Source organism: Alosa pseudoharengus, unplaced genomic scaffold (assembly GCF_046254945.1).
Source record: "Alosa pseudoharengus isolate Yale_2024_CS ecotype anadromous, Long Island Sound unplaced genomic scaffold, YU_APseudo_1.1 YU_APseudo_1.1_scf_24, whole genome shotgun sequence".
In the NCBI taxonomy this organism is placed as follows: domain Eukaryota; kingdom Metazoa; phylum Chordata; class Actinopteri; order Clupeiformes; family Clupeidae; genus Alosa; species Alosa pseudoharengus.
Window position 1 is genome coordinate 25,543,118 of NW_027468689.1, and position 20,231 is coordinate 25,563,348.

Below are 20,231 nucleotides of genomic sequence, written 5' to 3' on the forward strand. Positions count from 1 at the left end.
CAGTAGTTTACCACAGAGAACGTCTAAGGGTAGGATGATTTCTGCATGACATGTAATTCCCATTTCCTCTTGAAGCCAAAATAAATCTGAGAATGTTTATCGGACATGCTTGTTTTTTACTGCAGGTAGGCTACGTTAATCCAATCAATAGCAGAACGTAGGTAAAATAATGTTACCGTTAGCATGGTTGAGTGATGGAGGCCAATTTGATTATTGATGTATTTGTAGAAAACCATAAATGCGTTTATAGGCTACCAAGCAAATCGATAACAGCACTAATTGTATCTTTCGACTGTCATCTCATTTGCTTATGACCATAACCTAGGCAACCCAGTCTCACGTCTGAACGTGTCACTGTCACGTTAATTAATCTATTGGGACGTGTTGTGTAACACGTTTCCTTGTTAAAAAACGTGTTGAGCAAAACGTAATTATCGTGTTACTATCACGTTGTATTTCGCTTTCAACGAGCCAACAGAACCACGTCATCTGTCAAAAAAGCCTGACCTCACAAAATGGGGAGAATGTTATTTGATGCTTTTGACGTGCAGTTTCACACTCTTAAGCCTGTTTTGAGTTGTGGATTAGAAGGAGCCACCTTCTGGCTAGCAGTTTGAGAAGCCTGAACCCCAGAATCCAGAAACAATAACCGAGCAGGGACGGAGAAAAAAGAAGAATCCAAATGGGAAATGAGGTGAGCCTTGCTACTGCCGCTAGCATGATTATTTTGCTAGCAATTGAGCAAAACATTTTAAAGTTGATTTAACATGAAATAGTAGCCTATGCATGGGCAATACTGTGAATTCAGAGTAGGCTTGCACAACTTATAATTTAGCTAACGTGCATGATGTAATGTTACATTAATCTGTAAAACAGCTGTTGTCTGTGTAAATTAGCGTAATATTGTTAGTGTGGGCTACAGCTAACAGCTGGGAGGTAGCCTATCAGCCAGGCATGTATAATCGATAATCATGATGAACGTGAATAGATTTCGTTGCGAAACGGGCATTGTTTTAGGCCACATATCAGGTATAAAACAATTGTATTTTGATACAGCAGTTCTCCGGATGTTAGATATTCACTTATAATATAATATTGTATTTCTTTAACCTGATTAAGAGAGGGGTTTAATTCAATGTAGAATTGCAATGTGTGTGGCCCATAATATTAGAGATTAGATTAAGCTAGATTTAGATTAGATTCAACTTTATTGTAATTTAAAAGAGTAGGCTACAAGTACAGAGCCAATGAAATGCAGTTGACATCCAACCAGAAGTGCAAAGAAGCAGTTATGTAGACGATCAAGATTAATTATGTACAACAGTTAAATACATAGGCAAGTTTTCCAGATGACGTGTACAGTGACAGAAATAGCCTATACAGTGAATATGGAATGTGTGTCTAGCCTATAACAAAACAAATTGATAATAATACATAATAATGATAATAGCAGTAATTACAGTAGGCCACTCGCACTGTTGTTGGTGACGTGTCTGTTTCCTATTGTTCCATGCCACTCTCCTACTGTCTCCTTTACTGTCCTGCGCCACTCGCCTACTATATTTTGCCTCTTGCCTACTGTCCAGCACCATTCGTCTACCGTCTCCTATGCTGACCCACGCCACTCACCTACTGTTTCATAACTGTCCCATGCCACAAACTGTAACATTAAGCTGACACAATCTTGCTGCACGGTTACTTATCTGCATGCAATCACTATTGCCAGCTGTTATGAGTAAACATTATATTGGGACACCAATATATTTCTGATTCATGGGCAGTGTATTTGCTACTGAAGAAAAGGAGAACACATAGTAATTGTTCTTGGATGGGTATTTAGAGTAAGGTTTCTATTGATCTTTTTCAGATAAGGCCTCTTCATTTTCAACTGTGAAGGATCTACATGGACTTGGTCTGGATAGCCTTTCCTGTTTTGATGAGCCAGTCGGTATGTATTAGACATTCTTTAGGATAAAAGGAGCCATATGTTATCAAAAATTCTACACCCATATGTAGAAAAGCTTTGTTGCTGTTTGTTATTGTTGTTGTTGAAAACTACGTTGAATGCAAAGAGATACATATGTCCCTTGGGAGGAGAGGGATGAGTGTGGATGGTTGAATTGTCCAACAGGCGAAAAATTTATGATTGTGTATGATTGTGTTTATGTCTGTATATGATTTTTTGTACTTGTTCCATTTTAAGTATGCTTATATACTTTACGCCATGGTGGTCTAAATTGTCTTTATTGCCACTTGCAGGGTCTAGAGGAAAAACCCTATATGAGCCCCAGGGTGAGTAGTGTATAATTATTTTATCCCAAGCTTGATTTTCGTAGAAAGGTGTTCAAACCAAAATCAAACCAAAATCTTCTAAAATAATAGATAGATAGATTTATTATTTGTCCTTTCAGAAAATTGTTCTGCGCCATACAGTAGACAGTTAGACAAGACTGAATACAAGACGGAATATAGACCAGAATTTCCCTCACCGCAACCGCCCCCACCCTACCACACCCCCACACATACTCAACATCAGGGCAGAAGGCACAGACCCCACTACACATGTATAGAATGATAAAGTGCAGTTGTGCATACTGTGATAGTCCAGCTGGAAAGAAAGTGCATGGTCCTGCAGGTAACGTCTTGTTCATCAATATAATGCTAGTTGGAATGAATTACCAACTGGCTCAATTTGTTTGGAAAGAAGGTAGCCTGAACCTGGTGTATGGGATGTGACATATCTCTATTAATTGCATGACCTTTCATCAACACCCTTCTTTCACAGGTCGTAGCAATACTGTCTAGTTTTTGCCCCTCAACCTTGCTGGCCATGTTAACTATCTTGCTCAGTTTGTTTTCTTTTTGGTCACTGACAAAGAGAAATACCAGGTAACACAACAAAAAAATAGCATGCTCTCCACAAATGAATGATAGAAAAGTAACATATCTCTATCCACTCTAAATTGTCTTAGTTTGCACATAAAATGCAGCCTCTGCAGCCCCTTTTTATAGATGGTGTTGGTATTACTGTCCCATTGCAACTTATTATCTATTATTGTGCCTAAGTACTTGTACTCGACTACAATCACAACATCCTCACCATTTTTAACCATACACTGGGGGGGCTGGCTCCCAGTTCTGTACTGTAGTCTATTATTATTTGCTTTGTTTTCTGTATATTTAGAAGAAGACAGCTGGACCTACACCATTTCGCGAATTGATCCACCCAGGCCCTGTAGTTGGTCTCCTCGCTATTCTGTATTAACCCCACTATTGCTGTGTCATCTGCAGATTTTATGAGGTATGAAAACGCTCGAAAAACGCCGAAGAGCCCCGTATAAGAGCCCCAGTGTGATAGGCTGGTTGCTGTCATGTGACACACGCCACCACAAGAAAGTGGAAACGCATCGTAGAGCTGGCCGTGTGGGGTAAGGTAAGTTAAACTACGTAAATTTAGTAAATAATAATAATAATGTTGTTGTTTTTTGTTGTTTCGAACAAAATATAGAGATAGTTATCCTGACTAAAACTCCTTTATGCTGTAAAACAACTAGAATCACGCGAAATTAGTGCAATTTCTTAGTCAATGTCTTATCGAAATGAATGCGATGGTGATACAATCCTGCTTTTCAATTAGTTGACATGGTGTTTGACATTAAATTATAATGAGGTCAGTTTCATGTAATAAGCTATTTGTTTCTTTGGGTCTGGGTAATTGAAATGAGCAATTTCTTAGTACAATTCAATGTCTTATAATGGTAAAAGACGTGGACAAATACGTGATAATTAGCCAAATAAATCATTGTTCACGACACGTTATGGTTAAATTATCAGAATGAGTGTGATGGTGATACAATCCTGCTTTTCAATTAGTTGAGATGGTCTTTGACATTAAATTATAAGCAGGTCAGTTTCACGTAATAAGCTATTTGTTTCTTTGGGTCTGGGTAATTCATGTGACAAAAAATTCTGTTATAGGCTACTACCGTTTTTCAGAAAAACAAAGCAGTACAACATTTCTATCTCCAAAATAATGCATTGTACGCATGTGTGTACTACGTAGTGCATGCAGCTTTTAATGTCCAAAGTAGCCTATACTGATTTTCCTGCATAAGAACTACAAATACTACAGTCTTGACACTTGAAGTTGTGGAGTTATATTTTAGTAGCCTATTCTATAATTGCATAAATACCCACATCGGTATTACCCTTGTCTCACCTGTATACATAGCATATGTCTATGAATTGCAGTAGTGATCAAATGAAAAAGGAAAGAAAGGTGTCCTGATGTGTTGTTTAGGGATGGTCCTGCAATGTTTTCTCGACATATCTTTATGTCTTTTTTTCTCCCCTCTACTTATGTTTTCACAGATCCTTGCTCCTGATATCCTGATGTATGGATTGCACTTCATTATATGACTCCAACAGAACACTCACAGAAAGGAGAGTGGTGTCAAACTACAAGACAGCCAGCATGTAAGCAAGGCCTTGATTGTCCTTGTTTGGCTACTCATTTGTCTACTTCCTGAAGAGGCTGAAGCATGCTGGCCTTGACACCTCAGTCCTTGCTTCCATTAACAGCTGTGTTATGGAGTGCATCCTCACATCATGGTCTACTGCAGCGGTGGATACAGAGGACAATTGGCAGGTATTTTACATCACTTTTACATTACTTTTACTGTGATTTTGCTAGATATGGTTGTCGCTGTGCTAAATATAGGCCCATATTGTAGATCGAGAAACGCATTGTACAGCTGATACATCTTGGGCTATACTATTAAGGGACAGCTGAATTGACCACCTAAATCATATATTTTCTGAAAGCCTATAGCCTCTAGATGTCAATTAATATACATTAAGACATGCCCAAACTTCCTACTGACTTTGGTGCATCATAAGGCGTACATAGGCCAATATTGTAGATCGAGAAACGCATTGTACAGCTGATACATCTTGGGCTATACTGTTAAGGGACAGCTGAATTGACCACCTAAACCATATATTTTCTGAAAGCAAATAGCCTCTAGATGTCAATTAATATACATTAAGACATGTCCCACCTTCCTACTGACTTTGGTGCATCATAAGGCGTACATAGGCCCATATTGTAGATCGAGAAACGCATTGTACAGCTGATACATCTTGGGCTATACTATTAAGGGACAGCTGAATTGACCACCTAAACCATATATTTTCTGAAAGCCTATAGCCTCTAGATGTCAATTAATATACATTAAGACATGCCCCACCTTCCTACTGACTTTGGTGCATCATAAGGTGTACATAGGCCCATATTGTAGATCGAGAAACGCATTGTACAGCTGATCCATCTTAGGCTATACTATTAAGGGACAGCTGAATTGACCACCTAAACCATATATTTTCTGAAAGCAAATAGCCTCTAGATGTCAATTAATATACATTAAGACATGTCCCACCTTCCTACTGACTTTGGTGCATCATAAGGCGTACATAGGCCCATATTGTAGATCGAGAAACGCATTGTACAGCGGATACATCTTGGGCTATACTATTAAGGGACAGCTGAATTGACCACCTAAATCATATATTTTCTGAAAGCCTATAGCCTCTAGATGTCAATTAATATACATTAAGACATGCCCCAACTTCCTACTGACTTTGGTGCATCATAAGGCATACATAGGCCCATATTGTAGATCGAGAAACGCATTGTACAGCTGATACATCTTGGGCTATACTGTTAAGGAACAGCTGAATTGACCACCTAAACCATATATTTTCTGAAAGCAAATAGCCTCTAGATGTCAATTAATATACATTAAGACATGTCCCACCTTCCTACTGACTTTGGTGCATCATAAGGCGTACATAGGCCCATATTGTAGATCGAGAAACGCATTGTACAGCTGATACATCTTGGGCTATACTATTAAGGGACAGCTGAATTGACCACCTAAACCATATATTTTCTGAAAGCCTATAGCCTCTAGATGTCAATTAATATACATTAAGACATGCCCCACCTTCCTACTGACTTTGGTGCATCATAAGGTGTACATAGGCCCATATTGTAGATCGAGAAACGCATTGTACAGCTGATCCATCTTAGGCTATACTATTAAGGGACAGCTGAATTGACCACCTAAACCATATATTTTCTGAAAGCAAATAGCCTCTAGATGTCAATTAATATACATTAAGACATGTCCCACCTTCCTACTGACTTTGGTGCATCATAAGGCGTACATAGGCCCATATTGTAGATCGAGAAACGCATTGTACAGCTGATACATCTTGGGCTATACTGTTAAGGAACAGCTGAATTGACCACCTAAACCACATATTTTCTGAACGCAAATAGCCTCTAGATGTCAATTAATATACATTAAGACATGTCCCACCTTCCTACTGACTTTGGTGCATCATAAGGCGTACATAGGCCCATATTGTAGATCGAGAAACGCATTGTACAGCTGATACATCTTGGGCTATACTATTAAGGGACAGCTGAAATGACCACCTAAACCATATATTTTCTGAAAGCCTATAGCCTCTAGATGTCAATTAATATACATTAAGACATGCCCCACCTTCCTACTGACTTTGGTGCATCATAAGGCGTACATAGGCCCATAATGTAGATCGAGAAACGCATTTTACAGTTGAAACATCTAGGGCTATAATATTAAGGGACAGCTGAATTGACCACCTAAACCATATACTGTATTTTCTGAAAGCCTATAGCCTCTAGATGTCAATTAATATACATTAAGACATGTCCCACCTTTCTACTGACTTTGACAATACAAAATAGTGTCATGTATACATTTATGTCCTCCAAAGTTTGCAGGAAGGTGGGCCATGTACTAGTCTGTTAACTCACATGTACAAGTGACAGGCTTTAAGAAAATATATGGTTTGCATGGCTGAAACTGCTTTGCCTTTGTGTTGGAGCTCAAAATGTTCTAAACATATCTTAAATTTCTCTCTACTACTTATGTTTTCACAGATCCTCGCTCCTGATATCCTGATGTATGCATTCCATTTCATTATATGACTCCAACAGGACACCTACACAAAGGAGCTGTTAAAGCAGTGTCTTTCTTCAAACAACAAGACAGCGAGCATGTAAACAAGGCCTTGTTTGTCCACTTCCTGAAGGGGCTGAAGCATGCTGGCCTTGACACCTCAGTCCTTGCTTCCATTTACAGCTGTGTTGTGGAGCGCATTCTCACATCCTATGGTCTGCAGCGGGTGGTGTCATCGCTTTATTTATCATTGTTTGTGTAAATCTTACACATCTTACACAAAAGTCTAAAATAATCTAAACTTCATTCACTCTCCATGTATAGATCAAGATAGACTTGCAGAACAGGCTGCAGGGCAACAGTCTGATAGCCTGCATGAAAGCATAAATGGTCCGCACTTGTTAAAAAGTGCAATTATCAAAGGGCCCTTGAATTGTGTTTTTTTAAACCAAGGAGTATGGCTGTAGCGATGCTGTCAGCTCTGCCATAAGCAGTGACTGTGATTATGTTTGCACATTTTGAAAATGTTGTTTTTCTTTCTTTTGCATTATTTTCCACTTCATTGTTGTATAGTTTGTATAATGTTTGTTAAAGTTGCACACATTAATTCACTGTTCGTATTTGTAAAAATGTGTATAGTGTGGTATAGTTTGTATGGTGGAGTCTTTATTGTATCGCACAAACAAGAACACCCCACCCCACCATACCACTTTGACTAACCAATTTTCTGCGGGAAACCCTGGATGCTTTCTAAAGGTATTTTGTGAAACATAGGGGTTGCTATGGTAGTGGTTGCTAAGCTATTGCTAGGGTAACTGAGAAGGTTGCTATGGTGTTGCTACGGGATATATGGTGGTTGCTATGCAGGTTTATAGGGCAATCATGTTGGTTGCTAGGTTGGTGATAGAGTAACTGAGAAGGTTGCTAGGGTGTTGCTAGAGTAGATATGGTGGTGCCTATACTAAATTAAGTGATTGCTAGGCTGGTTGCTAGGGTAATTGAGATGGTTGCGAGGTTAGTCATGTTGGTTGACTATCAAAGTGGTTGCTAGGTTGGCATTGTACAGGTGGTTGCTAGGATGTTGCTAGAGTAGATATGGTGGTTGCTATTCCAAATAAAGTGGTTGCTATGCTGGTTGCAAGGTTAATCATGTTGGTTGCAATGGTGGTTGCTCGGTTGACATTGTGGTGGTAGTTGTGAGGTTGTTGGTAGGGTAATTAATATGGTTGCTAGGTTGTTGCTATGGTTCTTATGTTGGTTGCTAGGTTGTTGCTAGGGTAACTTAGAAGAATTTTGTTCAGCTAATACATTTTGGCCTACACTATTAAGGGACAGCTGAATTGACCATCTAAACCATATATTTCCTTAAAGCCTATAGTCTGTAGATGTCAATTAATATGAATTAAGACATGTCCAACATTCCTATTTACTTTGGTGCATCATATAGGCTTAAGCAGTACTACTATTTTTGCTCTTAGACTATAAAAATCCATAATCACTTTAAAAACGCTAACTGATTACAATAGTTTTTGAAAGTCAATTTCCTTAAATCATGATTGAAATTGTAACCATATTCTTTATTGAATAATGTTAATTGACTATAATACTATTGTATTGTCATCCTTCTTTGGGACTTAGGGAGTACTTCAATATCCCCTTCATGTATCAATGTACATTAAAGCATCTTTGATAGTAAAGGACTCTCCATGTAAATAATTACTTGAATTGTCTTTCACTTGTACTGGTTCTATATGTTTGGACCACTGATTGACTGCACTCTGGTTTTCATCAGCAAGGTCAAGGCTTAAATTAACCTCAGATAAGTCTGTTTTCATCCCATGCATTATATGTGCTAATGTTGTGAAGTAATTGGTGTGACCCTACAAAGGCCTGTCTAACCTATGACCTATTAACCTAGGGTTAGTAAATATGGGATCGGAGTGAAATTACCTCACACATTCAGAAACCTCAAAGTGAAATGACCTCACACATCCAGGAAGCTACAGCAATACAAACTCAGCTACTGGTCTCAAATACGGCAAACCAGTTGCCAATTTCTATGCCCTTTATATCAATTTGTGCTACATGTTATTAGTTGAAAATTACTGGTGTAAGTTTATCTGACCTGTCTGACCTTTGCAATTTATGGACATGTACACATTGGTTTCGCATTTCTAACTAGAATATGACTGATTAAATTTGACATGTAACATCCTTGGATGACACAAAATATAGTGAAATGGACTCAACCCTCACATATTCAGACTCTGTAGCACCCCCTACAAATCCTTTTTTTTTTCAATCTTTGGCTCCGCCTCCTGACAACACACAAGCAGCTATATTTGAGTGTGTAGTTAAATCGCATCTCACATATTCACAGACTCTATAGCACCCCCTAGAAATCCAATATTTCCTATATTTGGCTCCGCCTCCTGGCAACACACAAGTCATTAGATGTCCTAAATTTGACAAACTAGTTTGTTATCATCCCGTATATCAAAATATGTGCCATATGTTGGTACTATCTTGAATTAACTGGTGTAATCCTATCTAGGCCTGTCTGACCTATGCAAATTATGGCCATCTAAACCTAGGGTTAGCATTTCTAACTTGCATACCTCATAAACAGACTAAATTTGGCATGTGACATCTATCTATGACATAAAATATACGAGATATGTAAAATCACACCTCACACATTCATAGACTCTATAGCGCCCCCTAGAAATCTACATTTTCCAATCTTTGGCTCCGCCTCCTGACAACATACAAGCAGCTGGAGGTCTCAAATTTGACAAACAAGTTTGTTATCATTACCTGTATCAAAATATGTGCCACATGTTGGTACTATCTTGAATTAACTGGTGTAATCCTATCAAGGCCTGTCTGACCTATGAAAATTATGGCCTTTTAAACCTAGGGTTAGCATTTCTAACTTGCATACCTCATAAACAGACTACATTTGGCAGGTGACATCTATCTATGACATAAAATATACGAGATATGTAAAATCACACCTCACACATTCATAGACTCTATAGCGCCCCCTAGAAATCTACATTTTCCAATCTTTGGCTCCGCCTCCTGACAACATACAAGCAGCTAGAGGTCTCAAATTTGACAAACACGTTTGTTATCATTCCCTGTATCAAAATATGTGCCACATGTTGACATTTCATGAAATAATGGGTGTGACACTTACCTAGGCCTGTCTGGCCATATGGGTGTCTCAATTGTAGTTTCTGAGTATGCCCGGTGCATCAAACTTGCCATGGCAGGTAAGATCAGTGAAATTGGGGTTATTTTAGCGCAGCACACCTCTGTGTATCATATTCAATCAAAATATGGATGTTTTAATGGTTTGTTTATGATTTAAGAACTTTTGTTGGTCAATATCTGTCAAATATGCTCTCTAAACAGTTATTTCTGAAGATTTCTTGTGCATCAAAAGTCCCACAACACCTAAGATAAGTGAAATTGGGTTTATTTCAGCACAGCACACCTCTGTGTATCATATTCAATAAAAATATGGATGTTTTAATGGTTTGTGTATGATTTAAGAACTTTTGTTGGTCAACATCTGTCAAAAAATGCTCTCTGAACGGCCATTTCTGAAGATTTCTTGTGCATCAAAATTCCCACAGCACCTAAGATAAGTTAAATTGGGTTTATTTCAGCACAGCACACCTCTGTGTATCATATTCAATCAAAATATGGATGTTTTAATGGTTTGTGTATGATTTAAGAACTTTTGTTGGTCAAAACAATGCTCTCTGAACAGCCATTTCTTAAGATTTCTTGTGCATCAAAAGTCCCACAGCACCTAAGATAAGTGAAATTGGGTTTATTTCAGCACAGCACACCTCTGTGTATCATATTCAATCAAAATATGGATGTTTTAATGGTTTGTGTATGATTTAATAACTTTTGTTGGTCAACATCTGTCAAAAAATGCTCTCTGAACGGCCATTTCTAAAGATTTCTTGTGCATCAAAATTCCCACCGCACCTAAGATAAGTGAAATTGGGTTTATTTCAGCACAACACACTTCTGTGCATCATATTCAATCAAAATATGGATGTTTTAATGGTTTGTGTATGATTTAATAACTTTTGTTGGTCAACATCTGTCAAAAAATGCTCTCTGAACGGCCATTTCTAAAGATTTCTTGTGCATCAAAATTCCCACCGCACCTAAGATAAGTGAAATTGGGTTTATTTCAGCACAACACACTTCTGTGCATCATATTCAATCAAAATATGGATGTTTTAATGATTTGTGTATGATTTAAGAACTTTGTTGGTCAACATCTGTCAAAACAATGCTCTCTGAACGGCCATTTCTTAAGATTTCTTGTGCATCAAAAGTCTCACAGCACCTAAGATAAGTGAAATTGGGTTTATTTCAGCACAACACACATCTGTGTATCAAGATCAATCAAAATCTGTAAGTTTGTGATTGCTTTAAACAGGGGGTTGTCCAATACACATAAAACAAACAGCAAAGGTATGCTAATACAAAGCAGCACTACAGGCACTAAATAATAATTTACATTTGATCAGATTCACCTTTATTGTCATTGTGCAGAGTAAAAGTACAGAGTTCCCACTCTAAGTCAAATGTAAAATTCTATGACTTTTCCCTGACAAAACACCTGAATTTCCATGACTTACAATATACCGACCAATGATTTCAGAGCACCCGCATCAAGAGTCTTTTACTTTTTTAGAGCGAGAGATGAATAAATAGGCATTGGCAGTTGGGCTACTCAAGCAAGCTGTAAAGCTAATAACCAGATATACACCAATACTGTGTGGAAATATGCATTTTGGCTAGTACATCATAAACCACTACGACAAAATTCCCTGATATTCCATGACCTTGCCCCCAAAATGATAAAAATTCCCTGACTTTCCATGTCTGGAATAGACTTTCTAAAATTCCATGATATTCCAGAAATTCTATGACCCGTGGGAACCCTGTACAAAGCAAAAGTGCAATGTGATATACAAAGTATAGACAGATGGTGCATAGGCAGGACAAGAAATACTGTATAGTGTCGTGTAGACAGTAATATGCAGTTGGTTTACAGAAAGTGGTTTAGAGTAATATAAATTAGATATAAATATGGGCAGTGTATTAACAGAACATATGAGAAAAACAGAATAAATATGGATATTCAGTATGAACCATATAGACAGATATGTGCAGTGTGGTAACAGTACCATTGTAGTGCAGAAACAGTAACATTATAAGAGTAGTAAGAAGTGTATGTTCAGGATGGATAGCATGAAGAGAAGTAGAATATGGTTATGTATAATTGTAATTACAGTATGTGCATTTGTAAATAAATAACACTATGGGTGGAATAGGGTATTTGGGGGCTTAGTTGATTGGTTGTCACCGGGATACAGAGCTACAGTCCAGTCGGGTGACAGCCACAGAAAAGAAGCTTCCTCTGAACCTGCTGGTTCGGGTGCAGAGAGACCTGTAAATAATAATAATAATAATAATAATAATAAAGACAATAATATTTTTCAAGACCATAGAGAATGCTGTTGCAGTACTCCAGTCTTGAGGCGATGAGGGCATGGACGAGAATGATGCATTGTTGAGCCGTCTGGTTACAGTAACACAAGACCCATCCTGTCAGACTAGGCCAGAAGTCCCGTCACCGGAATGATGTAGAGGACTTTGAGACAGTCATGTGGCGCCTATGACCAATGGTCACAATACAGAGGACACCTGTCCAGTCAATGAGCAGTGCTTGACAAACATCATGTGTAGAAGACCCATTTTGCAAAACGATGTAGACACCCATCTATTCTCAGGAGCAGTCCTTCTATAACGGGCAGCAACAACTGCAGAAAAATCCCCGGGCTTTGCCTTGCTCCTTCCTGGCCTGTGCCTTGCTCCTTCCTGGCATGTCTTTCTGCTTTGGTGATGAGCCTGATAACAGCTGACAACCTGGAAATTAGAAATAGAGATAAAACAAGTGTACAAAGAAAGAAACTACAATCTCAGTGTTTCTCTTGACATGTTCAAACATACTGATGACTATAAAGTCCACTTATAAAATGCAGGTCTATGCCTTTAATATAGTGCGCAAAAGTATTTAAAGAGGGTGGACCAAGTCCTAGTATGGTTTAGGTGGTTGAATCAGCTGTCCCTTAATAGTGTACGCCAAATTGTATTAACTGAACAATTTGTTTCTCAATCTACAATATGGGCCTATGTATGCTTTATGATATGCCAGAGTAAGTAGGAAGGTGGGAAATGTCTTAATTAATATTAATTGACATCTAGAGGCTATGGGTTTTCACAAAATATGTGGTTTAGGTGGTCAATTCAGCTGTCCCTTAATACACTAGCACATGGCCCACCTTCCTGCAAACGTTGGAGGACATAAATGAATACATGGCACTATTTTGTATATTGGCAAATGAATGGGGCATATGATAGGTTTTGAGCTCCAACATAAAGGCAAAGCAGTTTCAGCCATGCAAACCATATATTTTCTTAAAGCTTGTCACTTATACATGTGAGTTAACATAATACATTAGCACATGGTCCACCTTCCTGCAAACGCCTTATGATGCACCAAAGTCAGTAGGAAGGTGGGACATGTCTTAATGTATATTAATTGACATCTAGAGGCTATAGGCTTTCAGAAAATATATGATTAAGGTGGTCAATTCAGCTGTCCCTTAATAGTATAGCCCGAGATGTATCCGCTGTATAATGCGTTTCTCGATCTACAATATGGGCCTATGTACACCTTATGATATGTCAAAGTCAGTAGGAAGGTGGGACATGTCTTAATATATATTAATTGACATCTAGAGGCTATAGGCTTTCAGAAAATATATGCTTTAGGTGGTCAACTAAGCTGTCCCTTAATAGTACAGCCCAAGATGTATCAGCTGTACAATGCGTTTCTCGATCTACAATATGGGCCTATGTACACCTTATGATATGTCAAAGTCAGTAGGAAGGTGGGACATGTCTTAATGTATATTAATTGACATCTAGAGGCTATAGGCTTTCAGAAAATATATGGTTTAGGTGGTCAATTCAGCTGTCCCTTAATAGTATAGCCCAAGATGTATCCGCTGTACAATGCGTTTCTCGATCTACAATATGGGCCTATGTACACCTTATTATATGTCAAAGTCAGTAGGAAGGTGGGACATGTCTTAATGTATATTAATTGACATCTAGAGGCTATAGGCTTTCAGAAAATATATGGTTTAGGTGGTCAATTCAGCTGTCCCTTAATAGTATAGCCCAAGATGTATCAGTTGTACAGTCAGTTTCTCGATCTACAATATGGGCCTATGTACACCTTATGATGCACCAAAGTCAGTAGGAAGGTGGGACATGTCTTAATGTATATTAATAGACATCTAGAGGCTATAGGCTTTCAGAAAATATATGGTTTAGGTGGTCAATTCAGCTGTCCCTTAATAGTATAGCCCAAGATGTATCAGTTGTACAGTCGGTTTCTCGATCTACAATATAGGCCTATGTACGCCTTATGATGCACCAAAGTCAGTAAGAAGGTGGAGCATGTCTTAATGTATATTAATTGACATCTAGAGGCTATAGGCTTTCAGAAAATATATGGTTTAGGTGGTCAATTCAGCTGTCCTTTAATGGTATAGCCCAAGATGTATCCGCTGTACAATGCGTTTCTCGATCTACAATATGGGCCTATGTACGCCTTATGATGCACCAAAGTCAGTAGGAAGGTGGGACATGTCTTAATGTATATTAATTGACTTCTAGAGGCTATTTGCTTTCAGAAAATATATGGTTTAGGTGGTCAATTCAGCTGTCCCTTAATAGTATAGCCCAAGATGTATCAGTTGTACAGTCGGTTTCTCGATCTACAATATGGGCCTATATTCAGCACAGCGACAACCATATCTAGCAAAATCACAGTAAAAGTAATGTAAAAGTGACGTAAAATACCTGCCAATTGTCCTCTGTATCCACCGCTGCAGTAGACCATGATGTGAGGATGCACTCCATAACACAGCTGTTAATGGAAGCAAGGACTGAGGTGTCAAGGCCATCATGCTTCAGCCTCTTCAGGAAGTAGACAAATGAGTAGCCAAACAAGGACAAACAAGGCCTTGCTTACATGCTGGCTGTCTTGTAGTTTGACACCACTCTCCTTTCTGTGAGTGTTCTGTTAGAGTCATATAATGAAGTGCAACCCATACATCAGGATAGGAGCAAGGATCTGTGAAAACATAAGTAGAGGGGAGAAAAAAAAGACATAAAAATATGTCGAGAAAACATTGCAGGACCATCCCTAAACAACACATCAGGACACCTTTCTTTCCTTTTTCATTTGATCACTACTGCAATTCATAGACATATGTTGTATACAGGTGAGACAAGGGTAAAACTGATGTGGGTATTTATTCTATTATAGAATAGGCTACTAAAATATTACTCCACAACTTCAAGTGTCAAGACTGTAGTTTTGGAGGAGTATTTGTAGTTCTTATGCAGGAAAATCAGTATAGGCTACTTTGGACATTAAAAGCTGCATGCACTACGTAGTACACACATGCGTACAATGCATTATTTTGGAGATAGAAATGTTGTTGTACTGCTTTGTTTTTCAGAAAAACGGTAGAAGCCTATAACAGAATTTTTTGTCACATGAATTACCCAGACCCAAAGAAACAAATAGCTTATTATGTGAAACTGACCTGCTTATAATTTAATGTCAAACACCATCTCAACTAATTGAAAAGCAGGATTGCATCACCATCGCACTCATTCCGATAATTTAACCATAACGTGGAGAGCATGCTACTTTTTTGTTGTGTTACCTGGTATTTCTCTTTGTCAGTGACAAAAAAAAACAAGATAGTTAACATGGCCAGCAATGTTGAGGGGAAAAAACTAGACAGTATTGCTACGACCTGTGAAAGAAGGGTGTTGAAGAAAGGTCATGCAATTAATAGAGATATGTCACATCCCATACACCAGGCATATGAGGTGTTGCCATCAGGGAAGTTCAGGCTACCTTCTTTCCAAACAAATTGAGCCAGTAGGTAATTCATTCCAACTAGCATTACATTGTTGAACAAGACGTTACCTGCAGGACCATGCACTTTTTTTCCAGCTGGACTATCACAGTATGCACAACTGCACTTTATCATTCTATACATGTGTAGTGGAGTCTATGTCTTCTGTCCTGGGGCCGTATTCACAAAGCCTTTTATCTTACCACTAGGAGTACTCCTAAATCGCACTAAAAGATTTTAGCTAGGAGTTTTCTCTTAAAAGTTATTCACAAAGCCTTTCAGACCTACTCTTAGTAAGGAAAAATGGCAACTCCTAAACTAAGAGTGAGTCTTCGTTGCTATGGATGACGTCATTACTCATGCACGAGCTTGACTGAAGTGACCACCTTGATTGGCTGATGATTGTAACGCGGGAATGATTCCAAACACCTCCCTTACGATGATGAGTGACAGGTGACAGGTCTGAGAATGCGTGCGCTACACAAGTAGCTCGAAGGACGGAAGATGATGAATAATTGAATAAAAAGGCCTAGCCTAAATGAATAAAGAGTAAGGCAAAACAAATAGCCTACAGTAGTAGCCTAATGAAACATACGGACTGATGCAGTATCTTTTGCAACATTATTGAATGTCACATATGCCTACGTTTGCAAAGAAGAGACCATTTTAATTTGATTCACAATGAAACGTTACATTTAATTTACATGTTAACAATGAGTAGTTTTGGTTGTTGTTGGTGGCGTTATTGCATCCCTTTTATGAATGCAAAATTGTTCCCTCGCGATTGGAAGCTCCTGTTGCCGCATAGGCGACGCATTTCAAAACATCGCAACGTGAAATGCCACAAAAAGCTGTTTGTGAATAGGTCTTAGTGAGTTAGGAGTCCTCTCGACTACTTTTAAGCTGTCCCAGACTTAGGTGCTACTTTTAGGTCTAAAATGCTTTGTGAATTACTTTTAGTGAAAAAAATTAGGAGTCCTAAAGTTAGGAGTGACACGCCCATTATTTTTAGGAGTTGCTCCTAAATTCGCCACTTAGGAGCTACTTTTAGCCTTAAAATTCTTTGTGAATACGGCCCCAGATGTTGTGTATGTGTGGGGGTGTGGTAGGGTGGGGGCGGTTGGGGTGAGGGAAATTCTGGTCTATATTCCGTCTTGTATTCAGTCTTGTCTAACTGTCTACTGTATGGCGCAGAACAATTTTCCGAAAGGACAAATAATAAATCTATCTATCTATCTATCTATCTATCTATTATTTTAGAAGATTTTGGTTTGACTTTGGTTTGAACACCTTTCTACGAAAATCAAGCTTGGGATAAAGTAATTATACACTACTCACCCTGGGGCTCATATAGGGTTTTTCCTCTAGACCCTGCAAGTGGCAATAAAGACAATTTAGACCACCATGGCGTAAAGTATATAAGCATGCTTAAAATGCAACAAGTACAAAAAAATCATATACAGACACAAACACAATCATACACAATCAGATTTTTATGCCTGTTGGACAATTCAACCATCCACACTCATCCCTCTCCTCTCAAGGGACATATGTATCTCTTTGCATTCAACGTAGTTTTCAACAACAACAATAACAAACAGCAACAAAGCTTTTCTACATATGGGTGTAGAATTTTTGATAACATATGGCTCCTTTTATCCTTTTATCCTAAAGAATGTCTAATACATACCGACTGGCTCATCAAAACAGGAAAGGCTATCCAGACCAAGTCCATGTAGATCCTTCACAGTTGAAAATGAAGAGGCCTTATCTGAAAAAAATCAATAGAAACCTTACTCTAAATACCCATCCAAGAACAATTACTATGTGTTCTCCTTTTCTTCAGTAGCAAATACACTGCCCATGAATCAGAAATATATTGGTGTCCCAATATAATGTTTACTCATAACAGCTGGCAATAGTGATTGCATGCAGATAAGTAACCGTGCAGCAAGATTGTGTCAGCTTAATGTTACAGTTTGTGGCATGGGACAGTTAGGAAACAGTAGGTGAGTGGCGTGGGTCAGCATAGGAGACGGTAGACGAATGGTGCTGGACAGTAGGCAAGAGGCAAAATATAGTAGGCGAGTGGCGCAGGACAGTAAAGGAGACAGTAGGAGAGTGGCATGGAACAATAGGAAACAGACACGTCACCAACAACAGTGCGAGTGGCCTACTGTAATTACTGCTATTATCATTATTACTGTATGTATTACTATCAATTTGTTTTGTTATAGGCTAGACACACATTCCATATTCACTGTATAGGCTATTTCTGTCTCTGTACACATGTCATCTGGAAAACTTGCCTATTTATCTAACTACACTTCTGGTTGGATGTCAACTGCATTTCATTGGCTCTGTACCTGTAGCCTACTCTTTTAAATTACAATAAAGTTGAATCTAATCTAAATCTAGCCTAATCTAATATCTATATTATTATTTAATATAATACTACACACATTGCAATTCTCTATTGAATTAAACCCCTCTCTTAATCAGGTTAAAGAAATACAATATTATATTATAATATAAGTGAATATCTAACATCTGGAGAACTGCTGTATCAGAATACAATTGTTTTATACCTGATATGTGGCCTATAACAATGCGCGTTTTCCCAACGAAATCTATTCACGTTCATCATGATTATCGATTATACATGCCTGGCTGATAGGCCCAGCTGTTAGCTGTAGCCCACACTAACAATATTACGCTAATTTACAGACAACAGCTGTTTTACAGATTAATGTAACATTACATCATGCACGTTAGCTAAATTATAAGTTGTGCAAGCCTACTCTGAATTCACAGTATTGCCCATGCATAGGCTACTATTTCATGTTAAATCAACTTTAAAATGTTTTGCTCAATTGCTAGCAAAATAATCATGCTAGCGGCAGTAGCAAGGCTCACCTCATTTCCCATTTGGATTCTTCTTTTTTCTCCGTCCCTGCTCGGTTATTGTTTCTGGATTCTGGGGTTCAGGCTTCTCAAACTGCTAGCCAGAAGGTGGCTCCTTCTAATCCACAACTCAAAACAGGCTTAAGAGTGTGAAACTGCACGTCAAAAGCATCAAATAACATTCTCCCCATTTTGTGAGGTCAGGCTTTTTTGACAGATGACGTAGTTCTGTTGGCTCGTTGAAAGCGAAATACAACGTGATAGTAACACGATAATTACGTTTTGCTCAACACGTTTTTTAACAAGGAAACGTGTTACACAACACGTCCCAATAGATTAATTAACGTGACAGTGACACGTTCAGACGTGAGACTGGGTTGAACCTAGGCTACTAACAGGAGCTAAGTGAGTTAGCCACAACACGTTCGCTACGTGATGGTTTTTAAATGGAAAATATATAGGCTACCTGAAAGATAACCTGTCTATGATGCATCCTAAACAACGGGCTGGGACATTTCTGCTCAAGGTCTCAAAAAGCATCTGAGTCAACGTTCATTCCCAAACACCCATATAGGCTACTTAAATCCTCTATTTTCAAAGGTGATTCAAGTAAGGAAGAGCATGGCTCAAAGTAAAGTAACTGAAACTACATAAATTCGTCAAAGTGAATAATTTGTGTCAACTCGCGCAATGTAGATTTATTAACGCATCCGTGATGATCTACATCTCCATTTAAACCAGATGTTTTAGAGCGCACGTTGAGATGTATTCAGGGCAGGGCTGTACCTACACATATTTGTTGCACGTGCTACAAAAATCATTCTTTGCGATGGACAGTGTTGCCAACTTAGCGACTTTGTCGCCATATTTAGCGAGATTTCAGACCCCCCAAGCGACTTTTTTTGTAAAAAGCGACTAGCGACAAATCTAGCTACTTTTTCTGGCGTTCTTGGAGACTTTTGGAGACTCTGATGTGATGGCATGTAACGTCCATTTTTACTCTTCTGTGTGAGCAGTGAGTTCGTGCTGTGTGAAAGTCTCATGCCTGTTTCATTTGTGAATTACATCGAGTTCGCCCGAAGCGTTGCCCCATGATTATAAACGTAATGACTGGCCTATTACACGGAAGTAGATATTCTATAGATCTAACAGCTTAGACAACTATTGGAAGGTGCCGCAACTCTATGGCCGCAACTTCGGGTGAGATTACAACCAGAATCAATCAACGAGACGAGAGCAATGACATGATGACAGGGAAACAAGGACAACA

At 38.5% G+C, this 20,231-nt stretch overlaps 2 long non-coding RNA genes across 2 annotated transcripts; one reads left to right on the top strand and one right to left on the bottom strand.

Annotated features, from left to right (window-relative positions):
* The first annotated feature begins 333 nt into the window (after positions 1 to 333).
* Positions 334 to 9,884, top strand: LOC143142594 (uncharacterized). The gene is made up of 5 exons (XR_012990951.1): positions 334 to 694; positions 1,868 to 1,948; positions 2,260 to 2,292; positions 4,372 to 4,648; positions 6,992 to 9,884. It is a non-coding gene; the product is annotated as an uncharacterized LOC143142594 (long non-coding RNA).
* A 1,510-nt stretch (positions 9,885 to 11,394) lies between these two features.
* LOC143142024 (uncharacterized) lies at positions 11,395 to 19,335 on the bottom strand. Its single transcript, XR_012990858.1, has 5 exons — positions 18,974 to 19,335; positions 17,748 to 17,828; positions 17,396 to 17,428; positions 14,985 to 15,258; positions 11,395 to 12,977 (listed from the first exon to the last, which is right to left on the bottom strand). It is a non-coding gene; the product is annotated as an uncharacterized LOC143142024 (long non-coding RNA).
* Between the last annotated feature and the right edge of the window lie 896 nt (positions 19,336 to 20,231).